A 6,239-nucleotide genomic window follows, 5' to 3' on the forward strand; every position below is an offset into this window, starting at 1 on the left:
GAAGGCAATATAGGGGCTCCCCCTCCCCTGAGAATTCAAACCAAGCACAGTTCAAAGGGAGTCATAATATGGAAATAAAAATCCAGACATCAAGGGATGGGAAGATGTGGGAAACAAGGAAAATCAAACAGGGGAAAGGAAGAAGAAGAAGAAGAAGAAGAGTTGGTTCTTATATGCCGCTTTTCCCTACCCGAAGGAGGCTCAAAGCGGCTTACAGTCACCTTCCCATTCCTCTCCCCACAACAGACACCCTGTGAGGTGGGTGAGGCTGAGAGAGCCCTGATATCTCTGCCCAGTCAGAACAGTTTTATCAGTGCCGTGGCGAGCCCAAGGTCACCCAGCTGGTTGCATGTGGGGGAGCGCAGAATCAAACCTGGCATGCCAGATTAGAAGTCTGCACTCCTAACCACTACACCAAACTGGCTCTCCAGAGGGGAATAAGGAAGGAGAGGTGACGAATGTTTGGAGAGGCTGGCATGCATGAAATACAACAGCAGGAAATCAACCTTGGGATGTTAAACAAAGGTATCTGGGTTACATCAGGCCATATGGGTCAGGCTAGCTAGACACACCGAATTACAGCAAAATGTAATCATGGCAGAAATACATGGGGGTTTCTGACAGACGCATGCTTGGCCTCAACCAGGGCCTTTTCGGTCCTGGCCCCAACCTGGTGGAATAAGCTCCCGGAAGAGCTGAGGGCCCTGACGGAGCTGTCAAAATTCTGCAGGGCCTGTAAAATGCAACTCTTCTGCCAGGTCTTTGGTTAATCCAGCCCTCTTTTTTACACAGGTCTTTGGTTAAGGCCAGTGCTGTTGCTACGAACAGCATGGCCCCTCCTTGGACTTACTTGTTACATCTCACACCTCTAGCGAGGTATAATCAGGGGAGGGATATTAGGTAGCCAATCTTTTTTGGGGTAATAGAGGGCTTAGAACTCTGAGGATAATGAGTTTTATGTGGGTTTTCATTGGGTTTTTATATTGTAAGCGGCAGTGAGTCTTCAAAAAACCACAGGATACGTCTAATAAGAAAAATAACTCAATAATTAATATTTTGCAGTGTCCATTTTACCCTCTTGCTGTATGTATTTCATGTTAATGTTCACATTTGGTTGCAAAGTTTTGCATTCAAAGGAGGCCACATGTGCCCGTGTGCCAAGGGAAAGTGCCCTGGGATTGATCCACAGACTTCACAGAATCCCCCACCTACCACAAAGGCACAAACCTGCTTAATTCGAACAAGGATAGGAGCATCAAAAGAGCTCTATGGCACCAAGATCAAGGCCAGCGTCTAAGCTAGGCATAAAGACAACAGCCTCCCCCAGGGTATTTCATCCCAGAATTTAGCGCTTGAAGATATACTGCCTCTGCACATGGAGGGCACCTAAAATGAATTTTCATTTTTAAAAAAAGAAATAGTATCAAAGGCAAAGCACTGCATGACCTTCACACACCAGTCCAAATTGCAGACAGGAGCTTATTAGGGTATTCGAATATGTGCCGTCACTAGCCCAACCCTTACAAGGAAGCGTACCCTCACTTACTGTCATCCACCGTTTCCTGCCCACAAAATAAACACAAGTCTGTTAGCTTAAAGACAATTCAGACATAGTGGAAGGTGCTGAAGCAGGGCAGGGAGAAGGATGTAGATGTTTGCAGTCCCTTTTAAAAGCAGAAGACTCATTGAAGTCTGTTTGCCAAGGGCTGCCGCACGGAAGCCCATGGGCTCATGATCCAGCACATGAGTCTTCTGCCGATAAGCAGGCATGTAGACTGATAAAACAAGCTGGCATATAGCAGGCATATAGGCCGACAAAACGAAGTCTGTTTGCCGAGGGCTGGCGCACGGAAGCACATGGCCGCATGATCCAGCACATGAGTCTTCTGCCGATAAGCAGGCATGTAGACTGATAAAACAAGCTGGCGAAGCAGACAAACCAATGTAGGGTCTTCTTGAATCAAATGCAAAAAAATATATAGTAATATAAAATATAAATAAAATTAAAAATATAAATATAATAAAAAATAATAATAAAAGAACCAAGTCTAAATGAGTCCCAGTATATAATTAATTATTTTCGACAGCACCTTCATCAGTGGCTATGCTGTAAAAATATACAACATCTTATCTTATATTATCATCTATCTATATACATATATTATCTATAGATACATATCATCTATATCCATTCATACTTCTGACAATGTGCTGAAGGTTTCGGAGGCTCCTATTGGTGGAATCCCCCCCCCTACAGGCCAATTGCTGCTCTCGCTCAGGATTCCGCACCCCCTTCCCTTCAGGCCTGCTGTGAAGAAGCCGCAAACAGCCCCTGACTGAGGGGAGGGAGGCGTTTCCGAGAACAACGCAGGGGAGACGGCAGACATGGGTGTACATCCCTTTTGAGGGGGAAAGCTTTCACCTTCTGCCTAATGGCTGGCTGACAGGGAGGCCACAGAAAAGCCTCTTCACACTTAAAATACTGCTGTGGCCGGCCTTGCTGCAGGAGGGAAGAGGCAACAAAGCCATGCGTGTCTCTTCTTCTCAACTCTCTGAACATTTGAGGCCTACCACACAAGGTTGCTCGGGATATGAAACACATGAGGCCTACTGCACAGGGTTATTGTGCAAATAAAACCATTGCAGGGGTTCTTTTGTCTCCTGCTTCATCTGCACAACAATCCTGTGCAGTAGGCTTCAAGTGTTTCATCTCCACAACAATTTGTGTGGGAGTCCTCAAATGTTTCTTTTGCACAATAGCCCTGTCTACGCCCCCCCCCCCCCCAAAAAAGCAGCCAATTCTGCCTGGAATGCTGATCTTTATAGTGTGGAGGTAAGATTTCCAGGCCCCACCTGGAGGTTGGCTACCCAGGGTTGGAGATATTCCTTGAGGTTTGAAAGAGGGGCTTCAAAAGGGTGCAATGCCTCCACAGCCCCCCCCCCCCCCAGCCACATAGTACCCCTGGCCTATTTCAGGACAAGAAAACATTGCAGAGAGGACATCAGGCTGCCTGATAGTTATGGGTTTATGGTCTGGAATTCCGCACTTCCTAGGTGTACTTGAACCTGACTTGGCACAGGAATGTTGTATACAGAGAGACATCCTCTTAGGGTTGCTAACTTCCAGGTGAGGCACAAAACCCACACCCAACTGTAAATTTGTGCCCGTTGTATTACAGCATGCAACATGCTTTACTTCTAGTAAAACACATAAAAACTTGTCACTGAATCATTTGTCGATTTCATTTTGCAGGTCCTATCTTAAATTAAAGATTCTTCCTAAAGAATTCTCTGTGTTTCTTTTCACACTTACTATATCTACAAAAGTAACAAATCCAATGAATACTGAGACACAAATTTCCATAGTCAATTTCATACATCACCCAGCAACTAACAAATGAACAAACAACAGACCTTAAAATAACCAAAAGACCAAAAGGATCAAACTCTTCACTATTATTTTTGAGAGATCATATGGCCAATGCTCATACAATTATGATCCTGGGAGCTATAAATGTGGAACATGACTTTTGTAATTATATTACAGAGACTAAAGAATTTCAGCATCCCAGTAAAACTTATATATTGTCAAGTCATTTATTAATTTTAATTCTATTCATGTATCAAGAATATGTAATAAAATCCAGGACGCTTCTCTGACTGAACAGATTGCATTAAAAACCCTCTTTGTCCTTTAAGGCTGCTTGGAGTGCAAATTAGACCTCCAGTCTCCTTTTATTAAGTTCATGGTTTTTATCAGAAACATGAACTATAATTGTTGTCCACTGTCCTGAGCTCTAATAATAGAGCCTCTTGTGGTGCAGAGTGGTATGCAGCAGAAATGCAGTCTGAAGCGATGTCCATGAGGTTGGGAGTTCAATCCCAGCAGCCAGCTCAAGGTTGACTCAGCCTTCTATCCTTCTGAGGTTGGTAAAATAAGTACCCGGCTTGCTGGGGGGTAAACGGTAATAACTGGGGAAGGTACTGGCAAACCACCCCGTATTGAGTCTGCCATGAAAACACTAAAGGGCGTCACCCCAAGGGTCAGACATGACTCGGTGCTTGCACAGCGGATACCTTTACGTTTACCTTTAATAATAATAATAAAGTTATTGGACTGAATGTATGCCCTGGGCCCGAAAACCAACCATTCTGTCATGATACAGGGCCTTGACCCTGGAGGAAGGGTAGAGGTCTTCCCTCCCCCCACACTCCAAAAAATGGGACTCCAAGGCTGCTTGTTAAGCCCCTGTAAAAGGGAAAGATCCACACAACATGGGGGCGTTTATTTTCCCTCCTAATGGGAGCATGGAACCTCCAGGTTTAAGAACAGTGTACTCCCGAATACCAATGGCTGGGGGCAGAAATTAGCTCCATCTGGCTTTCCAGACAGGCGGGATGGCTGGTGCGACTGTCAGCCTTCGTGCTTTTTAAAAGGAAGAGACGGTTATTTAAATCAGAGCCTATTCTTCCTTTTTCGTCAATGAGGCCAGTGATGGCTGAACCACGCTGGCAGGAATGGGGCCCCTGGAGAGGAGAGGAGGGATCTTTATAGTGTGGAGAGAGGCTCCTTGGGCTGGCCTGGAAATTCCTTCCTTCCTTCCTTCCTTCCTTCCTTCCTTCCTTCCTTCCTTCCTTCCTTCCTTCCTTCCTTCCTTTAGAAAAGAAAAGGAGGCAGGAAAGAACAAGGGTGCGGGAGATCTTTTCAAGCAGCTGGTTTGGAAGGCACAGCCCGGATCTCAGATTACTTCATCCACTGAAGCTCCTTGGCCCACCCCTCTTCCAATTCCTCCTGACCACAAGCCTGGGAGGCCGAGACTTGAACTCAGAGCTTCTCCCATGAAAGGCCCTTGGGCGGCATGGTCTGAGCTTCTGGGAACATCCTTTCTAGGGCTGCCAACTCCAGGCAGGGAAATCCCTGGTGGTTCAGCAAGTGGAGGCTGAGGAGGGCAGGGTTAGAGGGGGGAGCTCAACATGGTATGATGCCATACCCTGCACCCTCCAGAGCAGCCCTTTTCTCCAGGGGAACTGATCTCTGTCACCTGGAGATGAGCTGCAATTCCAGGAGAGACCCAGGCCCCACCTGGAGGTTGGCAGCCCAGATCTCTGCCCTGCAGTGCCGCTATCCTGGAGAGGCAATTCTTGGAATGATGGTCACCAGTGAGCAAAAGACCAATCGCCACACTCCAGCCGTCCGGGATAGCCTCTGCCAGTTCTCTCAAGTAGGCCTGGCCTCCAAACCAGGCAGCCTCTTCTAGCTCTGGTCCCTGAGTGAGGTTCACTCTGCTCACCCCCAGGGCCTCCTGCCCTTGAACACAAGGACTGTGGATCTCAGAACCAGTGGCTAAAACTGGGCCCGGAGGCCAGACCTCATAGACTGCCCAAGCACAGATGGAACCTCCCAGTAGCCTCCAGTTGTCGTCTCTGGCTTGGGAGATTCCCGGAGATTTGGGGGTTGCATCTGGGGGGCAAATCTGTTTCCCCTAGACTGGGGGTGGCCAAACTGTAGCTCTCCAGATGTCCATGGACAACAATTCCCATGAGCCCCTGCCTGGCAGGGGCTCATGGGAATTGTAGTCCATGGATATCTGGAGAGCCACAGTTTGCCCACCCCTACCCTAGACTCTGTCTCTTCTAGATGTGAGGAAGGCAGCTTGGGTTTTGAAAAGTGCATTCCCCGAATACCTTGGAAGTCTCAAAGGCGCTGCTCGAATCGAACCGAGCTGGTCTACTGCAGACCAAAACAGCCGCAGACGGAAACTATCCGAGACTCTCTGGCATACCACCCTTTGACGTGGCCTTCGTCTCCAGGAGAACCGATCCATGTCGACTGAAGATCAGTCATCATCTGACCATTCCGGGAGGACTCCAGCTACCACCTGGAGGTTGGCAACTTTAGTCCCTGCTTGGTCCACCGCTCAGGAACAGCAATGACCTTTCGGCCTCCAGAAGGAGCTGGCTTGCCAGGCGGGGGGGGGAGGGGGGTTGGGGTGGAGGCAGCTGAGAGCAGCCAGGATCGTGTTCCTTCACTTCCGACGTGGGTGAGGAAAGGGCGCAGCAGGCGGGGAGGGGATTCACGCGAAGAACCAGAGCAGGAGGCAGCGGAAACCAAACAGAACAGCGGAAACAGCCGCCTGAAGGCGGATATAAAGGGTCGCCAAGCGGCCTTGACCTCTGGCTCTGAGCGCAGCGTGTTGGTGCATGGCTTGTTTATGGGGAGGAATGGGTCTTTTGCACAG

The sequence above is a fragment of the Paroedura picta genome, chromosome 4 (assembly GCF_049243985.1).
Source record: "Paroedura picta isolate Pp20150507F chromosome 4, Ppicta_v3.0, whole genome shotgun sequence".
Classification (NCBI taxonomy): domain Eukaryota; kingdom Metazoa; phylum Chordata; class Lepidosauria; order Squamata; family Gekkonidae; genus Paroedura; species Paroedura picta.